Genomic DNA, 13,781 nt, shown 5'->3' on the forward strand with positions numbered 1-13,781 from the left:
TGTACAATATAGAATTGCATATTTAAAAGATATGTGATAAATTTTGGCAGATGTATTGAACAAATATAAAGTTGGAGATTTTCCCTGATTCTGCGATTCAAGCAAAATCTCGGGGGCTACTGACATAGGCATCCCCAATGGGCATGCCGAAGATGGTACCCGGGGTTTACTGAAGGCCCACGACCCGAAGGATAAGAAGATTCGGAAGCCCAAGATACTATTAAGGAAGACTAGAGTTGTATTAGGAAAGGATACTTGTAATCTTGCGGGACGGGTTAGAAACCCTCCCGGACTCTGTAAACTTGTGTATTACGAAACCCTCGGCTCCACCTCCTATATAAGGGGGAGTCGAGGGACAAAGAAAGAATCGAACAACACAACCCTTGTTTTCATATTCGTCGAGCACTTTTCGGCTGAAACCTTCGAGATGTACTTGCCCTCTACATCCAACTAAATCCTAGTCTACAATCTGTAGGCATTGACAAGTTAATACCTTGTCAGGCGGCTTGTATTGCATTTCCGCCCAATCGACCAGGAAATCAGCCAAGGCTTGTGACTTTATGGCATCCCTTCTCTCGTATACCGGCACGTACGGTGACAGCTGAATCGCCCATTTTGCAATCCTGCCGCTTGCATCCTTGTTGCACATGATATCTGAAATGGGTGCCTCACTCACCACCTTCATGGGTGCTCCTCAAAGTAATGCTTAAGCTTCGTGGCGGCCATGAACACGCCATAGGCCATTTTCTGGAAATGAGGGTAGTTTTTTTTGAGAGGGAGAGCACCTCGCTCAGGTAGTATACCGGCCTTTGCACGGTTTTTCCTTCCTCTTCTATTTCCACTACAACCACAACACTCACGACCCGGTTGGTTGCCGCTATGTACAACAGCATGGGTTCCCTTTCCAAAGGCGAAACCAACACCGGCGCGGTGGCTAGCATTGTTTTTAGCTCTTTGAATGATGCGTCTGCCTGAGGGGTCCAGACGAAGGTATCGGATTTTTTCATCAAAGCATAGAGTGGCAGAGCTTTCTCTCCCAACCTGCTTATGAGCCGGCTTAGCGATGCCAAGTTTCCGGTAAACTTTTGCACATCCTTGAGATCTTGCGGTATAGTCATTCTTTCGATTGCCCGGATTTTCACCGGATTAACCTCAATAACCCGGCTTGATACGAGAAAGCCAAGCAATTTGCCGGCAGGGACACCGAAGGTGCATTTTGCCAGATTGAGTTTCATCCGGAACCTTCTTAAGTTATCAAATCTTTGCCTCAGATCATCGATCAAAGTCTCTTTTACCTTAGTTTTTATCACGACATCGTCCACATAGACTTGCACATTTTTTCCAATTTGATCAAACCAGCCTTTTTGCATACAATGCTGGTACGTTGCACCAGTGTTGCGCAAACCGAAAGGCATAGTGACATAGCAATAAGCCCCGTGCGGGGTAATGAATGCAGTTTTTATTTGATCTTCCTTTTTCAGGGGAATCTGGTGGAAACCGGAATAAGCATCCAGGAAAGACAACAGCTCACAGCCCGCAGTAGAATCAATCACTTGATCGATCCGGGGTAAAGGGAAAGGATCTTTCGGGCAAGCCTTGTTCAGGTTGGTGTAGTCGATGCACATGCACCACACCTTTGGAGCTTTGGGTTCCTCTTCTTTTTTCTTCTCGACCAGCACCGGATTGGCTAGCCACTCGGTATGCAGTACTTCCACGATGAAACCGGCAACCAGCAACTTTGTCACTTCTTCTCCAATGATTTTTCTCCTGTCTTCAGCGAACCGGCGTAGGGGTTGTCGTACCGGCCTTGCATCCTTCCGGACATTTAGAGAGTGCTCAGCCAACTCCCTCGGAACACCTACCAAGTCATCAGTAGACCAGGCAAAGATATTCCAATTCTCACGGAGGAAGTTGACGAGCGCGCTTTCCTATGCCTCACTCAGGCCAACACCGATACGAACGGTACGCTCAGGGAATGCCGGATCCAGCACAATGTCCTTTGTCTCCTTGGTTGGCTTGAACGTCGGTGTTCCCAAGTTGTCACTCATTGCCGCTAAACTCAACTGTGAGGACGGAGCCAGCGCAACCGCAGTTTGCATCCTTCTTTTTTCCTCTGCGATCACCAGCGATTCTGCCAGGTTTGATCCGGCAGAAGCGGTTTCCAGTGATACCTTGTAGTTTCCCACCACAGTTAAGGGTCCACGAGGTGCCGGCATCTTCATCTTGAGGTACACCGTATGAGTTGTGGCCATGAACGCTGCCAATGCCGGTCTCCCTAGGAGTGCATGGTAAGGACTGTCTAGGTCCACCACTTCGAACAAAAGGTTTTCGACCCGGCAATTGTCACGTCCTCCGAATGACACATCCACCCGGAATTTTCCCATGGGCGAGCAGGACAGGCCCGGATCAATTCCGTGGAACGTTATGTGAGTTGGCTGTAGCATGTTTTCTGTTATTCCCAGCGTGTGCATTGTGTGCCGGTACATGATATTTATGCTGCTTCCGTTGTCTATCAGCACTTCGCTGAACTTGACTCGAGTCGTTGGCCCATGCATGATTGGGTCTACGACAAGAGCGTAGCCACCTGGGTTTGGCATAATCTTAGGGTGATCCTTGAATGACCAGGTAATTTCCTGATCTGACCACAACATGTACTTTGGAACTGCCGGCATTACTGCGTTCACTTCCATGGAACGGCGTCGCACACTTTGCTTGTCTGTTGGCTCAGTAACGAACACAACACAGCACATATCTGGATCCTGATAAATATTCCGGCCCAAAGGTGCCGGTGGTGGCGGTTGGCCATTTCCATCTCCCACCTGATGAACTTGCTGGTGTTGCTGCCGGTTTGGCTGAGGCTGTACCGGTAGAGCGTTTGCTCCGGTAAGCGTTGGTGGTGGTGGTAGTTGTTGCCGCAAGAGGTCTTGCGATGGTGGTAGCAACGTAGTACAGCCTTGTGCTTGCGCATCTTTGACCGCACCTTTCAACATCAAGTATTTGGTCTAGGAACATCTTTTGTCAAATGGTTTGCCGGCTTCGCCGGATTCGGAGTGTCCCACCGGCATGGTTGTTCCATTGCTGATTCCATGGTGTATCTTGCATTCTCTTGCCAATTCTATTTCTCTGCCCACGGCTTCTTTTCAACCCATTGTTTTTTAGGACCCGCCCATGGATGCGATCCGGTTTTTTGTCTCTAGCTTCCGCTGGCGCCGGAGTTATCTTGTACCGCGGCTACCTTCTGCGGACCATACCTCCGATCCGGAAAATCTTCCCTTCTTTTGTTGTGCCGGTTATCCCGGTATTGATCTTGGCGCAATTGGCTTGTTTGCGCCGGATCAGCTTGTACTGTTGGTTGCATTGGGTCTCCCAATGCGTAGCTATCTGCCACACGTATCATCTCTGCCAGCGTTACCGGCATGTTTCGCTGCAGCTTTTGCCACAACGGCGAACCTCTCCGGCACCCATTGCAAAACCAAGCAATGGCTTGTGCCTCGATCACCCCTTCACAGGAGTTCCTTGTGGAGTTCCACCGGGTCAGGTAATCCCGGTCTGTTTCATTTGGGCACTGCACGCACAAAGCGAGCTGCTGTGGCCTGTTTGGCCTCCGGTACGTACTGCTGAAGTTACTCATGAAAGCTTCCTCAAAGTATAACCAGCCATTTATGCTCCCTGCCGGCAAGTTGTTAAGCCAGATGCGTGCCGCCCCACCATAAAGGATGGTACAATTCTCACGGCCCAACGCCGGTTACCTCCGCCTGTTACGGTTCCTCCGCCGCCAGCGACGTACACCGCGATCACGTAATACGCGAGCCAGTCTTCCGGCTTAGTGGTGCCATCATATGTTTTTGTGTCACGGGGCAACTGGAAGTTGCGAACCGGTGGTTCCTCTTTCATGATCCGTGGACCAAAGCACTTTGGGCCAGGAGGACCTTCTGCCTCGATCATTTCAGATGAATACACCCTGTCCAGCCGGTGCCTCGCATCCCGTTCTGGTAGGCGTCTTTCCCCTACGCGTTCCCCCAAGGGGTTCCGGTAGGCTGCGACCCTCTCAGTTGCTGAATCAGCTTCATCGTAAAGTTCCGGCACCGCGGCTCTTGCCTGCCGGTACCTTGGTGGTGGCATTTCCTCCTCAACGTACGTAGAGGGCAAGTAGATCTCAAAGGTTTCAGCCGAAAAGTACTCGACGATTATGAAACTAGGGTTGTGTTGACAATAGATTCGATCCCTTGCTTTATCCCTCGACTCCCCCTTATATAGGAGGTGGAGCCGAGGGGTTCGTAATACACAAGTTACAGAGTCCGGGAGGGTTTGTTACCCGTCCCGTGAAATTACAAGTCTCTATATTTCCTAATACAACTCTAACTTTCCTTAACACCAATTGGGCTTCCGATCTTTATATTCTTCGATTTGTGGGCCTTCAGTAAACCCCGGGTGATACGTCTCCGACGTATCGATAATTTCTTATGTTCCATGCTACATTATTGATGATATCTACATGTTTTATACACATTATATGTCGTATTTATGCATTTTCCGGCACTAACCTATTAACGAGATGCCGAAGAGCCAGCTTGCTCGTTTTCTACTGTTTTTGGTTTCAGAAATCCTAGTAAGGAAATATTCTCGGAATTGGACGAAATCAACGCCCAGGGTCCTATTTTTGCACGAAGCTTCCAGAAGACCGAGGGGGAAAGGAAGTGGGGCCACGAGGCGCCGCCACACTAGGGCGGCGTGGCCCAGCCCTAGGCCGCGCGGCCCTGGCGTGTGGGGCCCTCGTGTGGCCCCCCGCGTTGCCCTTCCGCCTACTTAAAGCCTCCGTCGCGAAACCCCCAGTACCGAGAGCCACGATACGGAAAACCTTGCGAGACGCCGCCGCCGCCAATCCCATCTCGGGGGATTACGGAGATCACCTCCGGCACCCTGCCGGAGAGGGGATTCATCTCCCGGAGGACTCTACACCGCCATGGTCGCCTCCGGAGTGATGAGTGAGTAGTTCACCCCTGGACTATGGGTCCATAGCGGTAGCTAGATGGTTGTCTTCTCCTCATGTGCTTCATTGTTGGATCTTGTGAGCTGCCTAACATGATCAAGATCATCTATCTCGTAATTCTATATGTTGTGTTTGTCGGGATCCGATGGATAGAGAATACTATGTTATGTTAATTATCAATCTATTACCTATGTGTTGTTTATGATCTTGCATGCTCTCCGTTATTAGTAGAGGCTCTGGCCAAGTTTTTGCTCTTACCTCCAAGAGGGAGTATTTATGCTCGATAGTGGGTTCATGCCTCCATTAAATCTGGGACAGTGACAGAAAGTTCTAAGGTTGTGGATGTGCTGTTGCCACTAGGGATAAAACATTGATGCTATGTCTAAGGATGTAGTTATTGATTACATTACGCACCATACTTAATGCAATTGTCTCGTTGTTTGCAACTTAATACTCGGAAGGGGTTCGGATGATAACCTCGAAGGTGGACTTTTTAGGCATAGATGCATGTCTGGATAGCGGTCTATGTACTTTGTCGTAATGCCCAATTAAATCTCACTATATTTATCATATCATGTATGTGCATTGTCATGCCCTCTCTATTTGTCAATTGCCCGACCGTAATTTGTTCACCCAATATGCTATTTATCTTATGGGAGAGACACCTCTAGTGAACTCGTGGACCCCGGTCCTATTCTTTACATCGCATACAATCTATCGCAATACTTGTTTTACTCGTTTTCTCGCAACAATCATCTTCCACACAATACGGTTAATCCTTTGTTACAGCAAGCCGGTGAGATTGACAACCTCACTGTTTCGTTGGGGCAAAGTACTTTGGTTGTGTTGTGCAGGTTCCACGTTGGCGCCGGAATCCCCGGTGTTGCGCCGCATTACATTCCGCCACCATCAACCTTCAACGTGCTTCTTGGCTCCTCCTGGTTCGATAAACCTTGGTTTCTTTCTGAGGGAAAACTTGCTACTGTCTGCATCACACCTTCCTCTTGGGGTTCCCAACGGACGTGTCGATTGCACGCATCAAGCCACTTTTCTGGCGCCGTTGCCGGGGAGATCAAGACACGCTGCAAGGGGAGTCTCCACAATCCAATCTCTTTACTTTGTTTTTGTCTTGCTTTATTTTATTTACTACTTTGTTTGCTGCATTATATCAAAATACAAAAAAAATTAGTTGCTAGCTTTACTTAATTTACTGTCTTGCATTCTATATCAAAAACACAAAAAAATTAGTTACTTGCATTTACTTTATTTACCTTTGTTTATTTCATCATGTTTCCTCCTAAGTACACTCTAAAAGACATACCGGTAGGCCGAGGGTCTATAATTGGAAGAGATAATATAGAAGATTTTTTCACTCATGTTAGTACCGCTGAAGATTTTGAAGATAGACACTTGGTAGAACTTGCTCCTACTTATGAAATTGCTGTTGCTTCTTTAGTACACATGTTGGAAACTAAATTTGTTAATCTCAATCCTATAATCCAACACATGTTTCTCACACTCGGTGATATGGAGGAAGGGGAGAAGAAAGATTTTGTCTTAGAAACCCTTCTTAAAGAATTTGGTGGTATAGCAAGAGAGGCTAGAAAGGTCTTTATTAAATACAATATGATCCTTACACCAACTTTGCTAGTACCCTTAGAAAAATGGATATTGATAGAATAAAGTACACTAATAATGTTAATGATGTAGGGGATATTAAGACATCAATACCCTGCAAGCTTGCAGGAATGTTTGAGGCATTAGAAGATAACTATGGTTGGCTTGTTCCTGAAAATTTGTTTGATGAGAATAGCAAGCATAAGAATAATGAAAAGGGAGCCTCTGAAACTTACATAGATAAGATAACATGCATTGTTGAGGCAACTTCCAACACCCCTGGTAATAATGTTGATGCTTCATCTCTTGAAAATACTTGATTTACACTTTCTGCGCCTAGCTGAAAGGCGTTAAAGAAAAGCGCTTATGGGAGACAACCCATGTTTTTACTACAGCACTTTGTTTTATATTTGTGTCTTGGAAGTTGCTTAATACTGTAGCAACCTCTCCTTATCATGTTTTTGTGCCAAGTAAAGTCGTTGATAGTAAGGTTCATACTAGATTTGGATTACTGCGCAGTTACAGATTTCTTTGCTGTCACGAATTTCGATCTGCCTCTCTGTAGGTAGCTCAGAAAAATATGCCAAATTACGTGCGTGATCCTCAGATATGTACGCAACTTTCATTCAATTTGGGCATTTTCATTTGAGCAAGTCTGGTGCCATTTTAAAATTCGTCTTTACGAACTGTTCTGTTTTGACAGATTCTGCCTTTTATTTCGCATTGCCTCTTTTGCTATGTTGGATGAATTTCTTTGATCCATTAATGTCCAGTAGCTTTATGCAATGTACAGAAGTATTAATAATGATTGTGTCACCTCTGAACATGTTAATTTTTATTGTGCACTAACCCTCTAATGAGTTGTTTCGAGTTTGGTGTGGAGGAAGTTTTCAAGGGTCAAGAGAGGAGTATGATATACTATGATCAAGAAGAGTGAAAGCTCTAAGCTTGGGGATGCCCCCGTGGTTCACCCCTGCATATTCTAAGAAGACTCAAGCGTCTAAGCTTGGGGATGCCCAAGGCATCCCCTTCTTCATCGACAACATCATCAGGTTCCTCCCCTGAAACTATATTTTTATTCAGTCACATCTTATGTACTTTGCTTGGAGCGTCTGTTTGTTTTTGTTTTTGTTTTTGTTTGAATAAAATGGATCCTAGCATTCATTGTGTGGGAGAGAGACACGCTCTGCTGTTGCATATGGACAAATATGTCCTTAGGCTTTACTCATAATGTTCAAGGCGAAGGTTGAATCTTCTTCGTTAAATTGTTATATGGTTGGAATCGGGAAATGCTACATGTAGTAATTCTAAAATGTCTTGGATAATGTGATACTTGGCAATTGTTGTGCTCATGTTTAAGCTCTTGAATCATATACTTTGCACCCATTAATGAAGAAATACATAGAGCTTGCTAAAATTTGGTTTGCATATTTGTTCTCTCTAAAGTCTAGATAATTTCTAGTATTGAGTTTTGAACAACAAGGAAGACGGTGTAGAGTCTTATAATGTTTACAATATGTCTTTTATGTGAGTTTTGCTGCACCGGTTCATCCTTGTGTTTGTTTCAAATAACCTTGCTAGCCTAAAACCTTGTATCGAGAGGGAATACTTCTCATGCATCCAAAATCCTTGAGCCAACCACTATGCCATTTGTGTCCACCATACCTACCTACTACATGGTATTTCTCCGCCATTCCAAAGTAAATTGCTTGAGTGCTACCTTTAAAATTCCATCATTCGCCTTTGCAATATATAGCTCATGGGACAAAATAGCCTTAAAAACTATTGTGGTATTGAATATGTACTTATGCACTTTATCTCTTATTAAGTTGCTTGTTGTGCGATAACCATGCTTCGGGGACGCCATCAACTCTTTGTTGAATATCATGTGAGTTGCTATGCATGTCCGTCTTGTCCGAAGTAAGAGAGATCTACCACCTTAATGGTTAGAGCATGCATATTGTTAGAGAAGAACATTGGGCCGCTAACTAAAGCCATGAATCATGGTGGAAGTTTCAGTTTTGGACATATATCCTCAATCTCATATGAGAACACTAATTGTTGCCACATGCTTATGCATTAAAGAGGAGTCCATTATCTCGTTGTCCATGTTGTCCCGGTATGGATATCTAAGTTGAGAATAATCAAAAGCGAGAAATCCAAAATGCGAGCTTTCTCCTTAGACCTTTGTACAGGCGGCATGGAGGTACCCCTTTGTGACACTTGGTTAAAACATGTGTATTGCGATGATCCGGTAGTCCAAGCTAATTAGGACAAGGTGCGGGCACTATTAGTACACTATGCATGAGGCTTGCAACTTGTAAGATATAATTTACATAACTCATATGCTTTATTACTACCGTTGACAAAATTGTTTCATGTTTTCAAAATAAAAGCTCTAGCACAAATATAGCAATCGATGCTTTCCTCTTTGAAGGACCTTTCTTTTACTTTTATGTTGAGTCAGTTCACCTATTTCTCTCCACCTCAAGAAGCAAACACTTGTGTGAACTGTGCATTGATTCCTACATACTTGCATATTGCACTTGTTATATTACTCTATGTTGACAATTATCCATGAGATATACATGTTACAAGTTGAAAGCAACCGCTGAAACTTAATCTTCCTTTGTGTTGCTTCAATACCTTTACTTTGATTTATTGCTTTATGAGTTAACTCTTATGCAAGACTTATTGATGCTTGTCTTGAAGTACTATTCATGAAAAGTTTTTGCTTTATGATTCATTTGTTTACTCATGTCATTACCATTGTTTGGATCGCTGCATTCATTACATATGTTTACAATAGTATGATCAAGGTTATGATGGCATGTCACTCCAGAAATTATCTTTGTTATCGTTTACCTGCTCGGGACGAGCAGAACTAAGATTGGGGATGCTGATATGTCTCCGACGTATCGATAATTTCTTATGTTCCATGCTACATTATTGATGATATCTACATGTTTTATACACATTATATGTCGTATTTATGCATTTTCCGGCACTAACCTATTAACGAGATGCCGAAGAGCCAGTTGTTGTTTTCTACTGTTTTTGGTTTCAGAAATCCTAGTAAGGAAATATTCTCGGAATTGGACGAAATCAACGCCCAGGGTCCTATTTTTGCACGAAGCTTCCAGAAGACCGAGGGGGAAAGGAAGTGGGGCCACGAGGCGCCGACACACTAGGGCGGCGCGGCCCAGCCCTAGGCCGCACGGCCCTGGCGTGTGGGGCCCTCGTGTGGCCCCCCGCGTTGCCCTTCCGCCTACTTAAAGCCTCCGTCGCGAAACCCCCAGTACCGAGAGCCACGATACGGAAAACCTTACTGAGACGCCGCCGCCGCCAATCCCATCTCGGGGGATTCTGGAGATCTCCTCCGGCACCCTGCCGGAGAGGGGATTCATCTCCCGGAGGACTCTACACCGCCATGGTCGCCTCCGGAGTGATGAGTGAGTAGTTCACCCCTGGACTATGGGTCCATAGCAGTAGCTAGATGGTTGTCTTCTCCTCATGTGCTTCATTGTTGGATCTTGTGAGCTGCCTAACATGATCAAGATCATCTATCTGTAATACTATATGTTGTGTTTGTCGGGATCCGATGGATAGAGAATACTATGTTATGTTAATTATCAATCTATTACCTATGTGTTGTTTATGATCTTGCATGCTCTCCGTTATTAGTAGAGGCTCGGCCAAGTTTTTGCTCTTAACTCCAAGAGGGAGTATTTATGCTCGATAGTGGGTTCATGCCTCCATTAAATGCGGGACCAGTGACAGAAAGTTCTAAGGTTGTGGATGTCTTGTTGCCACTAGGGATAAAACATTGATGCTATGTCTAAGGATGTAGTTATTGATTACATTACGCACCATACTTAATGCAATTGTCTGTTGTTTGCAACTTAATACTGGAAGGGGTTCGGATGATAACCTGAAGGTGGACTTTTTAGGCATAGATGCATGCTGGATAGCGGTCTATGTACTTTGTCGTAATGCCTAATTAAATCTCACTATATTTATCATATCATGTATGTGCATTGTCATGCCCTCTCTATCTGTCAATTGCCCGACTGTAATTTGTTCACCCAATATGCTATTTATCTTATGGGAGAGACACCTCTAGTGAACTGTGGACCCCGGTCCTATTCTTTACATCGCATACAATCTACTGCAATACTTGTTTTACTGTTTTCCGCAAACAATCATCTTCCACACAATACGGTTAATCCTTTGTTACAGCAAGCCGGTGAGATTGACAACCTCACTGTTTCGTTGGGGCAAAGTACTTTGGTTGTGTTGTGCAGGTTCCACGTTGGCGCCGGAATCCCTGGTGTTGCGCCGCATTACATTCCGCCACCATCAACCTTCAACGTGCTTCTTGGCTCCTCCTGGTTCGATAAACCTTGGTTTCTTTCTGAGGGAAAACTTGCTACTGTCTGCATCACACCTTCCTCTTGGGGTTCCCAACGGACGTGTCGATTGCACGCATCACCGGGTACCATCTTCGGCAGGCCCATTGGGGATGCCTATGTCAGATATCAAGACCTTTTCTGGCGCCGTTGCCGGGGAGCCATAGCGTAGGTGAATATTTTCGTGTGCACTTGTTCGCTTTATCTCTAAGTAGTTTTACTTCCTGTACCTAGTTATTCTCTATCTCTTGTATGGATAGGGAATGCGAATTACAAAAAAAATAGTTGTACTTCTTATATAAAAAAAATAAAAAATGTTTTCAGAAAAGAAAAGTGATTGGAAAGATGAGTAATGGTGAAGTGGGGGTCGACCTTGAACACTTGTGTTCATGCCTGCGAAACTAAAACAATTCTTTCCATTGAAGCTTTTCATTAAAACTTGTAAATAGTGTATATAGTGTATATAGTGTACATATCCCGCTGTAAATAGAATGTATAGATAACCCCTAGTTTGTTATGCAAGTTTGTCACTATGCTGCCTAGAAAACAGATTTCCTGTGCTCCACTGTAGAAAATTTTAAAACTCACCAGTACGTGATCTTGATCTGAAATTTCTTGAGTGCATAGTAGTGCTTGCTATCTAACTTTCGTTAGTTCTGACTTTTCTGATTTGAGGTACGTAGACAGATCTAATAATTCAATCTTTACGAACTGATTCTGTTGAGACAGATTTCCTGTGTTGTTCTGCAAAAATTCGTGAAAAATATCAGTATGGCATTTTGATCTGAAATTTTTTTGTGCATAGACCTGAGGTTATGATCTGTCTTTCATTAATCATGAGTTTTTCGATTTGAGCTACGTAACTATCTCATTGAGTGACATCATTGCAGAATGTTCAGTTTTGACAGATTTCTATATTCTCTTTGTTTAAATATTGTACTTAGGATTAAAAAGTTTCCTTCGTTTTCGACGTACGATTGAAATAATAAGAAACCTCAGTATTACAGTGGCTAAATATTTGATAGATTTTATAGAAATTAGGGATACTTGAACACTTGTGGATTTTATTTAATGAGTACTAACCTACTAATGAGCTTTGTGAAGCTTTATGTGGATGCAGTTTTTAAGTTCCAATCAATATGGTGATATGAGATGAGCAAGAGGATGCAAGAGCTCAAGCTTGGGGATGTGTAGATGGATCCCAAAATAATATTCAAGAAGATGCAAATATCTAAGCTTGGGGATGCCCAAGGCATCCCCCTATTCATCAACCAACATGAGGTTGTCTCCTTCAAACTCAATATTACCCATCCACATGTAAGCATTGTATATAGTTGCTTTTATTATCTTTGATTTTATCCTATTTAGTTTTATTAGGTTCTTTATTTGGTTCTTGTTTCTTTGTCAGTTTCACTTATAATTACAAAACAACAAAAAAAAGGGGGTTTGAGAGCTCCATCAAAATAATCATGCCCATCTTAAATGGCTATAAAGAAAGAGCTTTATGGGAGACAACCCAATATATTTATATTTCTGTTATTTACTGCTTTGTTGAGTCTTGGAAGTCATTACTACTGTAATGACCTCTCCTTATCATGTTTGTTTTGTTTTTGTGCCAAGAATTGCCTCTAATGGTAAGAAAGTGGTATTTGGGAGATTTGCAATCTTGTTTACTGTTTCTGGTTCGTCACGAGAAAAATCGCCAAAAATCACCAGAACGTAAGTTTGAGCTGCCAATTTATGAGCATCTTCCCCAGGTATTTATCTAACTTTCATTAGTTCAGGGTTTTTCGAGTTACGCAGCGTAACTATTTTTCAAAAATTAATTTTTACAAACTGTTCTGTTTTGACAGATTCTTGCACTGTTTTGCATTTGCATCTTTTTGCCCACCTTTTTGAGTTCTCTTGATCAAAGAACCTTATTGAAGTTGTGCTACATTAGCTAATGCTTATTAAAATGCTTTTCATATGTCATACTGAACTTTGTAGATTTGATTAATATTATCATTGCACTAACGCTGCTAATGAGATTTGTGATGAGTTTTGTATGAAGGAAGTTTTCAAGTGTAGGAAAGAAGAATGATGAGATGAGATGAAGAATGGACAAAAGCTCAAGCTTGGGGATGCCCATGTCACCCCAAGATATATTCAAGAAGTACAAGCGTCAAAGCTTGGGGATGCCCAAGGCATCCCCTTCTTCATCAATAAAAATATAAGGTCCTGTTTCTGTTCACTATATTTTTATTGCTTCATATACTATGTGTTATTCTTGGAGCGTCTTTATTTTCTGTTGTGTATTTTCTTTTCAATAAAGTGGGCACCATCATACCATGTTTGTTTGGGAGAGAGACACGCTCCGTTTTAATTGTATGAACGCTCTAGTTCTCACTCTTATTGTTCGACGAGCGTTTTATTTTTGCTAGTACTGCGTTTAGCTCTGGTTTTTCACTCCTATTTTGTTCAGAGCTTGTTAGTATGCTTCAATTATATATGATTAGCTCTCTGATCTTTAATGAATATTATAAATGAGAGTTGTTTCAAATAAGTTGATTGGTGTTGGATACGAGTAAAAAGGTTTCATATTAATAGTGATGCAAATGGAAGATCTCCTCTGATGTTTCAATTGGGTTGAATTGATCATTTAGTTTAGACTTTTAATATCACCATATGCTTTAATTAATAAGTTTTGTCGCTATGCATGATTATGACCATTATTGCTCTCTTAGTTGGTCGCTATCTTTATTTTTGCTAGCATTCATTCTGTA

Source organism: Lolium rigidum, chromosome 2 (assembly GCF_022539505.1).
Source record: "Lolium rigidum isolate FL_2022 chromosome 2, APGP_CSIRO_Lrig_0.1, whole genome shotgun sequence".
NCBI lineage: Eukaryota > Viridiplantae > Streptophyta > Magnoliopsida > Poales > Poaceae > Lolium > Lolium rigidum.